The sequence below is a fragment of the Lonchura striata genome, chromosome 12 (assembly GCF_046129695.1).
Source record: "Lonchura striata isolate bLonStr1 chromosome 12, bLonStr1.mat, whole genome shotgun sequence".
NCBI lineage: Eukaryota > Metazoa > Chordata > Aves > Passeriformes > Estrildidae > Lonchura > Lonchura striata.
The window spans coordinates 11,501,990-11,517,253 of NC_134614.1; the positions used below are offsets into that span (position 1 = coordinate 11,501,990).

The following is a 15,264-nucleotide window of genomic DNA, read 5'->3' on the forward strand; positions in this document are numbered from 1 at the left end:
GTCCATAGCTTGTGTGTGTGTGACTGCTCTTGTTCTGCTTCTTCACCCAAAGGCAGAGAGACACCATCTGAGCACTTCTGGGACTGACAATCCCATGGGATGAAAGATGATCTTTCCTTTATCATGATACAGAACGCTGCCAGCATTTTCATCAGGTAGCTGTACTTTGCTTCTGGGAGAGCATGACAGGTACTCATTACTGCCCAGTGTGATGGTAATTGCCCAGCCCTGCCTTGCTGGCACCTGTCCTGGTGGCAGCATTTCTTCCACCCAGCCAGTAATAACCTGTAATTCACAGCAGAGTGGTGACTCCATGATATCACTTTCAACAAAGCAGCCAAGCAAAGGAACAGCCACAGGAGTAGCCACTTAATTGCTTGATAATAGTCATTGCACTTTAGTTTATCTAATAGTCTTCATTACAGGTTGCCAATTGCACATTTTTTCCTTATTTAGTCAGTTGTTTTGCCAATATTTTCATAAAACACTTCCTTCCAGATTATCTGAGGCATACAGGGGAGCTTACCCAGAACAGAGGTGGATGTACTGATTGATCCACTGCTGCTTCTAGTGAACTTCAGAGGAAAGCCAAACCTCATTTCTTTCTGTAAGGTTTTATACAGAACATCTATTGCATTTTCATGATCAGTTAGGTGCATTTCTACAATTTTTTTTTGACAATATGGTTAGGATGTTACTGGAGGCTGCATTATCATGGGTGAGATGTTCTGAGGGTATTTGCATAGAATCTGATAGCATTTGTTCACTACTCCACAGCATCAGCTTGTATTTTTTCAGGAAATCTTCTCAAGATTTTCACTATTTTCTTTGTACTTTTCCTCTGTGTCATAAAGGTGCCTTAGCTAGATTCTGTAAAAGAGTATAGGATATGCATTGTAAAAGTCACTTCAATAGTTAAATGTGTGTCACAGCAGGGCTTTTTGCCACTAAATGGGCAGGGCACTCCCAAATGCTGGACTTTATACTTGCCATTTGCACTGCAATGCATATTGACAGTCCTGTCCCTGAGACCAGAGCACTTTTGGGGAAAGCATTCCTTGTCTGAAACACAATTTGAGCAGTATTTTATTATACTGTGACCCTGTGAGCATACATTCAGGAGGGACTTTTGGGGTTTATTTCAGCTGATTATGGAACACAGAGCAGAATACAGCCAGTGACCTCTGTAAATGATCACATATTTGACTTTTGGATAAGAAGTCATCTAGTCATAAATGATTTATCTAAAAGATTCTATCTGATCTGAGACTAAGCTTCACCCAGCTGCTTTAGGAAAGGAAAGCATGTAACAATTTATAAATTTCACATACTGTAATACTTTAGAAAATATATTTACATTCTATATTCTTTACATATATCTGGACTGGATTTTGAAAGATAACTCAAAGTAAAATCAGATTTTTGAAATGTTTGTTACAAAGCCCTTCCTAAAAGTCTGGTATTCATTTCAAGATGATATCCTGTATTTAATAAGAATTGTTAATATTGTCTGTGTAGCATAATTACAAAACTGTAGTAAGATGTGGCACTCAAAAGAAGTGTCCTTTTCATCTTCATTCCTGCGGTGCAAGTAGGATGTGCATCACATCAAAACTATCTCTTCAATTGCCATTTTGTTTATAATATAGTCTAAGGACTTTGAAATGAATATGCAAATAGGAAGAAATTTAGAAAAATAAAAACATCTGATTTTTAAAATTTGTCCCATTCCTTGGGGGTTTGACCTTCCTGGAAGTACTGGGCTATCACACATCAAGGCACCATTCCCTTCATGTGAATCAACTCAAATACATTTACTTTATTTTCAGGCTGCAGTTTAGTATCTGTGTGTAAGTAATCTAAATTCTTCTCCAAACTTGCTTGGGTGGCAAGGCCAAACAAACCAGCTGCAATTTTGCCCCTCCAATGCAATTTCTCTCTAATCCCTCAGAGTTTACCAAACATGCATGCATCACAATTTATATTTGGAATTGAGGGAAAAATAATTGAGCCAAACTAGACAGGTGAATTCTGAAAAAAAATTCTAAAGAACCAATTTTGATATTTCCTGGTTTGCCTGATTCCTTGGGACACTGATGATGGAACTGTAATATATAAGTTTTGGTTTTTTTTGTATTTCAGTCTCTGTTGTGCCAGGTGCTGATTATATTCAAATGCCACAGAAATCAAAGGGAGGAGGGCGTTTCACACTGCACAAGACACATGGGTAATCCAAGTCTGAAGTTTGTGTTTAATTTCAGCCAGTTTTACCTTAGGAGCCTCATGCCAGGTTCTCTGTGCACCCCCAGAGAAGGTGGAAAAGCAGCTGAAGAATCAGACTTCCTTCATGAAGAGGTTTTCAAAGACTGCATATGGAACTTCTGTGTGAGGGAATTTAGAGCTAAAAAATGTGCACAGCAGTGCAGGAAGCAGAAAAAGCAGTGGAGAAGAGCAACAATGCACAAACATTTTTAACCCAAATCTTTCCCTGTGACCTATGTAGAGAACAGATGTGGACAAGGATTGCTGTGAAAAGGTACCAGCTTGACCACGAGCATTCACATTAACCCAAATGCATTTATAATTGATTTCAGGCTCTAAGTCCTGTAAAAATTTGCTCACATGAGTACTTGTATTCTTCTGTAAGCTATCTGACCAATTATAGCCCCAAATACCAGGCACTGATATCCCTCACTCACTGGAGAAGGACTGAGAGTAATTCCTTCTGACTTCAGTAGCGTGGGAACAAGGTGCTTCTCCTGCTTCCTGATTTTAAACTTGTAACCTGTTTCACAGACACTACTGAATATAATCATGTTTATAGTCAGCATAGTAAATGGTTCTCTGTATTTTAGCAGAATAACTATATCCAGTCTGCTATACTTCACAGAGAAGGAAGATTTTAAGGCATTTCAGTTAATTTAGCTAAGAATTACATTAAGTGATGGTAATCTTGAAGAAAAATTAAGAATATCTGAAAAATAATCAGGTCTGAGAAAGAGGCTTCTGTGCTTCTGTCCTCTGAAATATTAATTTTCCTTTAACCAAGAAAAAATTTGTATCATATGAGCTGGACAGGTCTTTTCCTGTAGTTTTCAGACTCTGATGTTTTATTGACCAAACTCCTTGCTTTAGACTTGAGCTCATGTTCTCTGAGGAAGTACAAGTGGTAATTATGCAAGTCTTTCCTTCCCTGTCATGGGCAACATTCACAAGGGAGATTTACAACCCTCAGCTTTCAGATACGGAGACTGGTTGTTTAACTTCAGAGAGAAAAACTCTGAAATGGTGAATGGCATTGGAATTGGAACAAATCCTCTAGAAACGGGCTACATGGATAGTCCTAGGAGTTAATGATGGTGGAGGGTTTTGCCTCTTCTTTCTCCTGAAGTTTGCTCAGAATTTAATTTGTTTTAGAAACAGACTCCTAAAAAAAATGCATTTACTCCTCTGTGCAATAGCAGACCTACCTTTAGCAATAGCAAAGTAACCAATGGACTGAATGATATTTATTAAATGGAAACAAATTCTATGTGACCAGTGATCATAATGTAAAGACACCACAAGGAAAGATTGTGTTAAGAGTTGGTAGGAGGTGAGTGCTGGCCTAGATACACAGACAGGACAACTATAGACAAAATACTGTAAATGAACTTAAATAATGAGACCTAAGGTCTATTTTCTTATCACAAAGCATTCAAAAAGTCAGGCAGTCTGTTCATCTGACTTACATTTAGCTGGACTTTTGATATATAGAGGAAACAGTTTGGCCCCATGCTCCCATTTGCTTCAGAAAGAAGAAAGTGCGTTGCAATCAGAAATTTACTTTTAATCAATGGACTTTCATTTCACTTCAGTAAAGTTTGGATTAGCCCCTTAATGCACATGCTTATCATGACTGACAGCAGTCCTGCCTTCACACATTTGGTTGATCTGAGCCTGGAGAAGGTGCAGAGGGCAGGAGAGCTGCACAAGGAATACGGCTGGTCTGTAATGGCTGCATTTTTGTGACCCTTTGTGGATTGTAATATGGATTTTTTATTAAAACAAAACAAAACTGCAAGAGCTTGGGGGCAGATCTGTGTTCTCTTTTGGCCTGTGTTAACCTCTAACCAAAATCTGGCCATTTTAAAAAAATGTACTTCAGCTGTTTTTCTTTATTTTTGGAAGTTTAAAATGAAATATAAAGCCCATAATAAAATGCATATGAGGACAAGAATCAATAGACATGAGAACTACGTTAAGAACTATGCAACCATAGAGATCTTCATTAACAAGAGTGTTCTACTTGTGAAATTCAGAAAATGCTCTTATTCACTCATATGCATGTTTTTGTTTGTGTCATCATTTATTTCTATGGTAACCAAAACAGTAAAGAACAGCAATATTAGACAACAATCAAGAAAAAAAAATACAACCTCATTGCAAAAGGAGTCAACTAAGAGCCAAAACAGAGGTGTTTAGATGATGGTGTAATTTGCTATAATAACTGCTTAACCACATATTTGGCAAGCCCTGGATAACTCACTTATGAGTAATGCATTTGTCCAAATTACATTCAAATAAAAAGTAGTTACCATGCTCCATTATCATGTGTTCTGCACAGATATTTCCTCCCTATCGATTTTCCCACGGCAAGAAGGCTTCCCACTGTTAATCCAGGTTAGCTGTGGATTGGTGCTGATTTCTCTTGTGCAGCCTCTGTGAAGCTGGTTAGGTGCTCTGGAGCCACATATCATCAGTCCATTGCTATCTGGAGCTATCTGACTTCCTTGTGCAGCCTCCCACTTGCCTCTTCCCTGTCTGCTCCATCTGGAGGCAGCTTGGCTGCTCTCCTCCAGCCCAGCTCCCCGAGTGCACGGCAGCTGCAGCTGCCAGAACATCTGCTGTCTCCTGGCCTTGCTGGGGTGAGCACCAAAAACACGGCCTGTTTAAAGTTGGACACTCGCCTCCATCTGAAACTGGATGGGTTCAAAGTTCTCCTGTTTGTCCTGGGACTCGCAGCTTCGTGGGAATAGACAACTGTCTGTAACACAGATTCGAGTGCACGTTTCAAAGGGATATAGTGCGTTGTCTTTAGGATGCACTGGCACTGTGCCTGCTCTTCCCCTGCATCTGTGGAGATTTGGGGTTAGAACAGTCTCCTTCTGAAGAAAGAGTAATTTTCAAGAGCAAAGAGTGGAAGGAATGCAAACCCAAACAAAATTGGTCCTTGATTCTGTAACTGCATCCATCAAGGGTGGGCTTCTAGTGCACCAGCGCCTCCAGCCTCATACAAAAGCTGAAACAATGTGCCCCGGGCTGTTCCTGATGAAGGCAGAGGTTGCAAAGGTGCATTTGAAAAAGAGATATCTTACTTGGAAAGTTATGAGCATGAAATAACATCGCTGTAATCTCACAGGAGAAAATCTGCACAGCAGCCCCTCATCAGCTGTACTTTTCATCTGTGGGTCAAATCATGCCCTGGCGATGTGCAGAGCTCCCACTGACTTCATAATGGGAAATGCATTACTTATTTGGAGCTCACTTGGCTTTATTTAGAATGATTTAATACTTTGGTTATTAAAAGTTTTGTGGTTTGGAGAAGGAGTATCAACAGGTGACACGCCCTTCTTTGCCACTCTGTTCTGTACTTTGGGACAGGTTTCTGCACGGGGCAGGACCCAGAGTGTGCTGGTTAGTGAGGCTCTTCCAGGAACAAATCCTGGACCTTGAGCACAATGTGAACAACCTGGGATGCAGTAAGAGCTCAGCTTTATCCAGCTCATGCTGGCATGGAGCTGTTTGGGACTCTCAAAATGTGTCTTAACTGAGATGTTGGCTTGAAGTGCAAGCTGACACAGCTTCATCCCCTGAGCATCCCACACTGCTCATACTTCTGCTTGCTCAAACCTGGAGCTACTCTGGCTCAAGTCTGGAGTGAACAGCCTCTCTGGGGAGGAAACCTCAAGCTCAGAAAAGCCTGGTCCTTAATCAGGCTCTTTCAGAGCTGGAGGAGCTCTTGACTGTATGAACTCAAACTTCAAAATTAGTGTAGATGTTCCTGCACCCAGAGTTGCCCTCTGGGGAGCTCCCCCACAGCTCTGCAGCGCCCACAGACACAAACATGGTCTGGTCCTGGCCCTCTCCTGGGGCCCTCACAGATGCTTTTAACAGAGGAAAGATCCTGATTGAAAACCATCTTACAGAAAATAGGCTTTAAGGGCCTTTGACAGGTTCCCTAAACCCACTGTGGTCCTCTCAGCTCCTTAGTAAGACACATTGGCACATACTGTCACACCTATCACCAGGTGGGGAAGCAGGATGTGATCAATACTGAAAATAAAATCAAAAATGTGTCTCCAATGGGATGGGCAGCCCCCTAACGCAGACACCAGTAGAACACAGAACAAGCTGCTCCAAATAACTGTGCAGGTCTGGAAATGAGATAGAAGCTACTACCACTCAATTTATACCATTGCAGCTCAAAGCTTAGTAGGCATAAATAGAATACACAACAAATGTATATTTAGCTGTAGTTAAAAGTGAAACTTAATATCCTATGTTAGTGCATAGTTTCTTTTTTTTAACGAAAGAAAACTAATTTATAGGTAAAGAAACAGAGCTTAAAACTAAGAGACTGTGTGGTTTAAATAAGCTAAGTAAAATGCATACTTACTTACCTTTTATTCTCCTGCTGTGTGTGCCCTGAGCTGGTCCAGGGACTTCTATGAGGTAAGAAATTCCTGGTCAACAAAAGTTCCTTTTCTAAAAAAAGTGAACATAATGGAAACGGGGAACCACTTACCAGGCAGCTGAAAAAGGAGCTGACTGTGCAGAGAATTTCACACCTTATGGCTTTTGGTCAGTAAAGCACATAAACAAAATGTAATTTTCTATGCAATTACACAGGGTCACACAAGAATATTATGTTTTAGAAACCCACTCAAAAGCATATTGCTCTGTAAGAGCCCAGTCCAGAAAATGGCTCCTCATTTTAGTAAAGTTGCTCATAAGCATTTCTGGGAGTGGGGCCTATGAGACATTTTCCTTTTTATGCTTTCTTAAACAGTTTATGTGATAGTAACAACAGGAAGATAAATTACTTTGAATGGTAGCAATTAGAGAAATAAGGAGTGTGATAGATTTACCATGTGGAAAACATCTCTCACACATTTTCCTACAGTCATTAAACCTGCTTTTAATGACACAACACCATTTTCAGAAAGAAACAAAGTTTATTTGATGAAAATAAACAAGCTGATCAACACTAAATACTTCCCATACACATGATAACAATGTTATGAACTCTAAATACCTTGGTACTTTACACTTCTACAAGACATTAAATTACAATGACTGTCTAATACATGCCCACTGGTAATTTCTAGGAATTCCTTAGTTTCATATCAATGTCCTTAACCATATATCAATATCACAATCCAGAACATGCCACTCACTTGAAAAAATTATTACAAGAAGCACTATCAAATGAGGATCTAAGGTAAATAGGGGATACTGACCCATTGCTGCAGAACATCACATTCAAACGTCACCCTACACACACAAAAGAAACATTGCGGATATAGTTTGTGTCAACACATCTGAGGTCTTTTCATAAACACTGTTTAAAAAGGAAATTGAAACCCACTTTCAAATGAAAGTCAATGTGCAGGTACGTGCATACTGGATACACAAAATTCATTAAATACAAAATTCATACTGTACATTTAAATGAAAGAAAGAATGTGCAGTACAAGACTGATCTCACATTAAAATAATAACCATTATCTTAAATGTTAAGCAAAAGTTGGTTTGCTTCATTACACTCAGAGGAGGGGGAAAAAAAATCTACCAAACATTGCTCAAATAAAATGTTTCCCAACATCACAGTGTTTATTGTAAACCCCGAGATTCTATTTTAGGATATGAAAAGATTTACTCCAAACATCATAGAATATCACATGAAATGAAAAGAAGGAGAAAAATAAAAAAAAGAAAAAAAAAAAAAAAAAAACAAAGCAAGAAAGAAAAAAATCAATGTTAGACAAAATTTTCCTCTTTAGGGGCTAACTCTTAGGCCCTGATAAAAGTTTAGATCAATACTCATACCAACATGAGTGGGGCAAAAATGCCCCTAAAATAATGTCTGTGACAAAATTGGCACATACATATAAATATCTAACTATACAGCTTTGTATCTGTGACCCTATTTCCCCCTAGTTTATATCCTACTTCAAGTATTCGGTTGCAGAGTTAAGGTAAAGACCTGATTGTAAGAGACACAGACGATTGTCCCCTACTGCGACAACAAATTTGTCATGAGAAACCTGTTTTGTTGTCTGAGTTTCCAAGTGCAACATTTGTCATATGTGCTAAATATACTCCCAAAAGCTTTGCTGTTTCAAAAACAAAGATCTAAAATGCCATTGATAGTTAAAGGACAAACTTTTTAAACATGAATGAAATTGGGATTATCTACGCTATGCTAATTCTATACATTTTATTCTATTTACTGAAGACAGTAACATCCAGCAGGATTCCTGCTCAAATAAATTGCTCATTGATTGCACCGAGAATCATGGTACAAATAAATAAAATATCATCTCTAGACAATAATTTTAAGGGGATTACTATGTATGGCTCATGTAGGATGTTTAGGGTTAATCGCACCACAGGTTCAAAAAATAATTTTTCTAAATTCAGTGCAAGACTTTAGGAGTATCCATTTAGATTTCTTTTTTTTTCTTTTTCTTTTCTTTTTTTTTTTTTTTTTTTTTTAACAGCAGCAAAGAAAAACTACTAAGGATTAAGGCCACCCATGCTTAAATTTATTGTTTGTCCTTTAAAAATGCAGATATTCTATTTCCACTGCCATCAGCATGGAAGCATTTCTTCCATGGACAAAAAGATGCCTCAACAAAACAGCCAAACATTTGCACATGTTTGCCAGACTGACTGAAAATGTTTGTGGAGTCAGAAGGAGCCTCTCCTTGAGAAGTGGTAGAGGTCTGACTGTCATTTAAGTCTCTCACTGAATATAACGATTTCACTTTTTATTTTTCCTTGCATGTGCTTTGAATTTATTTTACCAGACACATCTTGTTGACACAAACAGCCTTCAAGTGCTGTTTGTTCATTGGTATTTTCTTTAACATCTAAGATTCGTTTGGGTCCATGTTGGAGACTGTTTTTCAATGCAGAGAACAATAACAAACAGTTCCACATTTACAGGAGACCTAGTGCATATACTGTATTCACAGCAATCTTTATTTTTGTTTTTATTTGTTTCTTTAAGAGTCCCAGCTTTTACTGTTGAAAACATGTATGCATTTGGATGGTAAAAGGTTGATACATCCTTGTGTACATGTCCATATATATATATACACACATATGTATTTATATACACCTCAAGCTTTTACCATCCAGGAATAGATACATCTTGTATATAATCATTTATTTATGTTCAAATTAGATGTCCTATGCATTGTCAGAGACACACACCATAATTTCATAAAACTAAGCTTTGTCATCAGTTATTAGTACCAAAAATTGATTTCATTTCCAACCTGGCCCAGAGCTTAATACCGGTAATAGTATCAATATTTGGTTTTGGTTTGGTTTTAATTTATATTATTTTATCAGTAGAGAAAAGAAAACAGAGGAGGGTAAAGGCTTGTTTTTATTTTTTTGGAAAAGCCTGTATTTAACTGGGGGTAAAGTTACTGCCAACACCCTTATATAGCATTTTACTAATACCTCTCTGATAATCTAGTGCAATAGAAGTGATACTTTAGAATAGACTAGGTAAAACCAGCAAATGCAGATGCCACATCTAGGGAATCTGAATTACCTATTAAAATCAATATTAATTTACCAAAAATTTGCTATATAACCTGTTTAACTGAACTTTATGAAACAACTATATTCTGAACAGATGGTTTCATTGTAAAAACAGAGTAACTCACAAGACCCATTAAAGACAGAAATGAAGCTCTTGTAATTTCTGCTTGAGTCTCCTTCATTACTTTCCAAAGTATCTAATTTCACAATAGACTACAAGAAATAATGGAGAAAATGCTAATTAATGCAGCATTTCATTAGATATCAACCTTAGCACTCATTTTCTGCATCTGTGATCTTCTCCAGGATATCATGGTCATGTTTGGAGATCCAATGCAATAGATTATCATTGTTACCTTCCAGTGCTACAGTTTTTTCTTCCTTTTTCACTAGTTCCTCTGACAACTGTAACAAGGGAAAAAATATTTCAGTTAATATGACTGAAGCATCCAGAGCATCTTAGCTCTCATCTAATCAAGATTCTCATACATATGAGTGGAGATAATGCTTTTCTAGGGGCTGAGGATTAAGTAAGGCATTTAAATTCAATTTGAACCAACTTACATTCATAGGTAGCAATTAGTTTTATTGCTAATTTGTATGACATTACTCCCCCTACATGGGAAATATTTTAAGTTCCTAAGATGTCAAATGCTGTTGTGCTTGTGATTCTGTAAACAGTGAGTTTTATGATCTTGTCTATAAGCACAGTAACTTTGAAAGGGAAATGTTATTAATAAAATTAAATATTTTTCTGTGGGAACCAAGAGAATCATTGGTTTATTTCCACCCAGTTCTTTGGCAGGTGGGAATGTGTAGTACCTCTACCAGCCTTCCAAATTTGAAGCACCATTTTCTTGTCATATTTTCAGCACTTTAAATTCACTTTAATTTGCAGAACAGTGGAGAAAGGTTTTATGGATGCAAGAAGCTCAGATTTGCAGAAGTTAGAACACACAGCAATGTGTTAGGAGGTTTTCAGCCATACACCCACTAATCACAGATGCTCTGCCTGCCTTGGCTGGCACAGCTGAAACCCAGGGGACTAAAGAGGGAGCTGGTGTCAGCACAGCTCAGCCAGTGGGAAGAATCTTCCTCCCTTCCACCAGCTTTGGATGAGATTCTGATTGTGACTGCAGGGTGAGGCCTCAGTGATTTCTATTGTTACTTCAGTTGTGCAAGCAAACAGCACGGTATGCTTGAACAGAGAGCAGTGAATTGGTCTTATTCACACTATCTGTATATTAGATGAGTGGGAGGAATGAAATGATTCCTTTAGAGGGCAGTTGTTCATTTATCCACTGACTTTGTTTCTAGAAAATTTGAAATGCATTATGTATGGGATTCTCCAATATTGCCCTTCCATCTATGTAACCTTCAAAGTTTCCAAACCATCCCATTTTATGAAAAAGAATTTTCCATACAATAGTTAGGGTTTTGTATACAGCTGAAAGGTATGTTTTTTTTAAATAGAACTACTTGAGTAAAATTGCCTTTAAAATCTCAGAATCTAATATTTATCAGATAAACTATTCTGTGAGTAAAGTGAAACACTGTTTCTGAAACAGAAAAAATTATCATATTATTTTAAATCCCTATTTTCAACTTCACATCTTGCTGGAAAGCACATATTAACAGTTTATATCATACAAACATGGATGAATAGTTCTAATTTTGCAGTAAGTGGTTGGTACAATTCTTCTGGTCAAAACACTTAGGGACTAATCCAAAGCCCACTGAAATATGGAAAGGTTCCCACCGTTTTTAACAAGTTTTGGATCTGGCACTTGAACAGTCTAAAAATGACTTCTGCAGAGCTGGAAAGCCAGGGAGTTCCTAAAGTAGATCATGTTACTAGTTCTGGCACATAAAATCGTTGCAAACTTTTATGAAAACTGTAAGTCAGCACATGCATTACGTTTGGTGAACTGTGCATAGCTCCCATTCTTTTGTGTGCTGAGAATTTCTTAATCATCATTCAAAGAGATTCTGGGGCAGAGGAAGCACACCTATAAATTAACGAGGAGAGCACATTCCAGAAACTGCAGCACAATAAGGCCCAGGTTTTTTAAACTAAAATGTAATCACAGCAAATCTTCAATGTAGTTGCTATTTTACAAGCTGAAGTTCCTCTGCAATTAACACTTTTATGCTCAGAAAAAATAAGAACCCAGAATAAAGTGTCCGATCTGAGGAACAGCAGCAAAGCACAAAATGCACTCCCCCTTCAGCCTGGTCCTCAGATTTTCATTGGGGTTTTACTACAGAAAGAAAGCCCCCAAATAAACCTCACCCACTCAATCAACCCACCCATTCATCAGGAAACCATATATGTATTGCAAGTGTAACAAAAACTTGTTCACCACAGGTAGGAAATGCAAAGTATTTCTCAAGTAAGTCAAATAAATATATAAAAGGATATTGCTGTCAAATACCAACTGAGGTTGAGTAAATTAAATTTATATTTGTTTCTTCAATGCTGCACTTGGTAAAAGTCACTGAACCTCTAAAACAGAAATAAAGTTTGGTAACATTCATTGAGCCTGAATTCAGCAGTGCTCCAGCTGAAATTAATGTCTTATGAGTTTGGCACCTCTGTCAGTGCATTAGATACCAGTCAATGAAAACAGCAGAAGGATGTGAAGATATAAAAGTGTAGTAGCCCACAAATATTTGTTCACATTGTTTTTCCTTTGGATAAAGACACCTGCCTGATTAGTACTTTTTACCTCCAATCCTTTCCTCTCAGCAGTGATTTGCAGAAACAAGCTGGAGAGGGTGGGTAAACACAAAGGGGTTAAAGGGGAAACTGTTTAATAACAGTAGTAAAATGCAGGCTATTTTTGACATCTGGGTTAATGTCCATTATGCTCCATATGCTTTCCAAATGTTTGCAACAAGCACCCAGATACAGAAACAGATACCCATTCACATAGGCTTAAATTGCCCTCTCCTAACCTGTTACACATGGTACCTACATAAAAGGCCAACAACTGATATGGTAATTAGTGAGTAAGAAAGAGAGGGAATAGATACTTTATTGCAGGGAACTGGTATCTGACCAAATGTTAGTAGAGAAGGATATCATTAATGAAAACCTGTGAGGGCTATTTCTGCTCTCTAAACTACGACAAGGCCTCTGCACTAGAATGTGACATCCTTGAAAAAGCTGTCAGGATGAATTCCTCAGTTTCCTTCTCCAGACTCATTCATCATTACTGCAATCAGAGTACCAACAAATGATGGGAAATTGTTTCATTTTCTGGAAACGAGTAACTAGACTGGAATAAGGCTATAACTCATAAAGTCTTTCTCAAGTGATGTCCTGGAATTTGCCTGTGCCTCTTGCAACAACATCATGTAAATTATAGGAAGGGCAAAAAAAAAAGCATTCTCAATTTTTACCTTTGTGCAAAACCACAAAAAGAATTACTCTATTTACTAAAACAAAGCCATGACACTCTAAATACCGCCCCTTCCACCAGTTTATTGTGGGACTAAGGAAAATGTCATATCACTCTTCTGTGCTTAATTTGCTCTTTGCTACAACAGGCATAACATCAGGTTCCTCACAGGAATTTGCAAGGCTTAATGTTTGTAATATGCCTTAGAAGTCTTGGATGAGTGCTAAGTATTATTATTTTTCAGTTCCTGCATTTGATTAAAACTGAAATAACACAGTAAAAATTAAATTAATATATTAAGTTACAACTAAAGAGCAAGCATGTGGTTTGTGGAGCTACTTGTAACACTTTTAATACGAACATGTATTACAGAGTAGGTGATTCCCAAGGTCTGTACTGACATGTACCATGTGGGCATAACTTAACAACTGAAAACCCCCCAGAAGTTTGATTCAGCCAAAAATCTGTTCGTGGCTTCTGTGTGAGCTCAGAGCTGGGGCCAGCAGGAGCCCTGTGGGCTGCTTTCCCCTGCCCCTGAAGTGCAGTTGCAAACTCAATCACAGCCCAGAAATCTGCAACTCAGCACAAGCAACAAAACTGGGTAGCACAGATCTGCTGCAGAGCTCAGCACTGTAGAGGTCCCTTAGCACAGGATGTCACAGTGGCACGATATTTGCTCTTTGAACCTCCCTGTCATTACAGCCCAACAATAAATCCTGGGTTTTGCTACCTCCTCCTGGCCTAAGTCTTGAGGAAAGAAAGAAAACCCACCTCTCACTCTCTAAAGAATACAGTAACCTGTTAAAGCCTGTTATATCGACATGGAAATCTCTAGTGAGGAGGGCCAAGAAGAAAAATAATTAAGGCATAAATTTGTATCCAACCTACGTAGAAAATTTGCAATGCTGAGATGCCAAAGACACCTAAGACACTTGTTGAGCAGAGTGAAAAGGTAAAATCTAGTTTAAATTTATAGCATTCCTTCAGTGTCCCTCTAGGAGTTTGGCTTTTTGCCAGTGTTCCTTGTTAAAAATTTGTTAAACGTGTTTGGCATTAATGCAAACACAAAGTGCTCATTTGTTACAAATTCTATTGGAATGCATTCATTTAAGGCAATGAAGTAGTTACCAGAAAAGAAAAAATGTTCATTAAGTACATTTTAAAAATACAATGATGTATGCGGTGCATAACTATGGCGCCCCAGTGGCTATATAAATATCTGACAGAATAACCACAAGTTGTGTTTGGTTTGAAATTGGAATCTCTTAAACATAACCGATAGAACAAAAACTGGTTTTGTTTGTTGTCAAAACTGATGTTAGTCTTTCTTGTTTAGATCTAGTTATAATAACCAAAGTTTTGCCATACAATTTTTTTTTTTTTTTTCATCTCAAATCAATAAAGCCCAGGGGTTAAAGTAATGCTCAAGGAAGTTTCTTGATTCTAAAGGTAAGTGCAGCACTGCACATTATCTGGAGAACACTGGACACAGAAAGTAAACACCCTGCTTGGAGAAGAACAAATTTTAGTCATTCTTAAAAACTCCACTTGAGGAAATGTTACCTGGGAGATCTGCAACTGTCTGACAACATTCAGGTTCACCTCAGCAAACGGTGTCCTGCTCTACTTTCAGAAAATAAAGAGCTCAGACCTCTTTTACAATATCCCAATACCAAATCCCTCTTTAATAATAATATGAAATATCCCTGGTAATGATAACTCTTGATACTGAATGAGCAACTCTGAGGTCTAGTTCTTAGATGTTAGAAAATATCTTCTTAGCTACATTGTAAAACCAAAACCATTTTTCTCTTTAGTTTTTTAAATTATTTATAGCTAGTTACAAAAAAGCTTAAAAATGATAAATACATAAGTAAAACATATTCAAAAGAAAGATCCAGAAACTGTGTGATTTAATGAAATATTGAAAGATTCACAAAAAACCACCAGCATAAAAAGTTATTTATAAAGACAGAATTAACTTTGCTCCAATTCTGGCAAAGAAATTATTTATCCCATTTGTTGCTATTTATGTTTT

General features: G+C 37.7%; 1 protein-coding gene across 14 annotated transcripts in view; it reads right to left on the reverse strand.

Moving 5' to 3' along the window:
- Positions 1–7,197: 7,197 nt before the first annotated feature.
- Positions 7,198–15,264, reverse strand: part of ERC2 (ELKS/RAB6-interacting/CAST family member 2) — a 413,681-nt gene continuing 405,614 nt past the window's right edge. For all 14 annotated transcript variants that reach the window (XR_002465649.3, XR_002465648.3, XR_002465646.3 and 11 more), the window contains one exon: positions 7,198–10,227. The gene's annotated coding sequence lies outside the window, so the exon portion shown is untranslated. The remainder of the gene's footprint in view (positions 10,228–15,264) is intronic.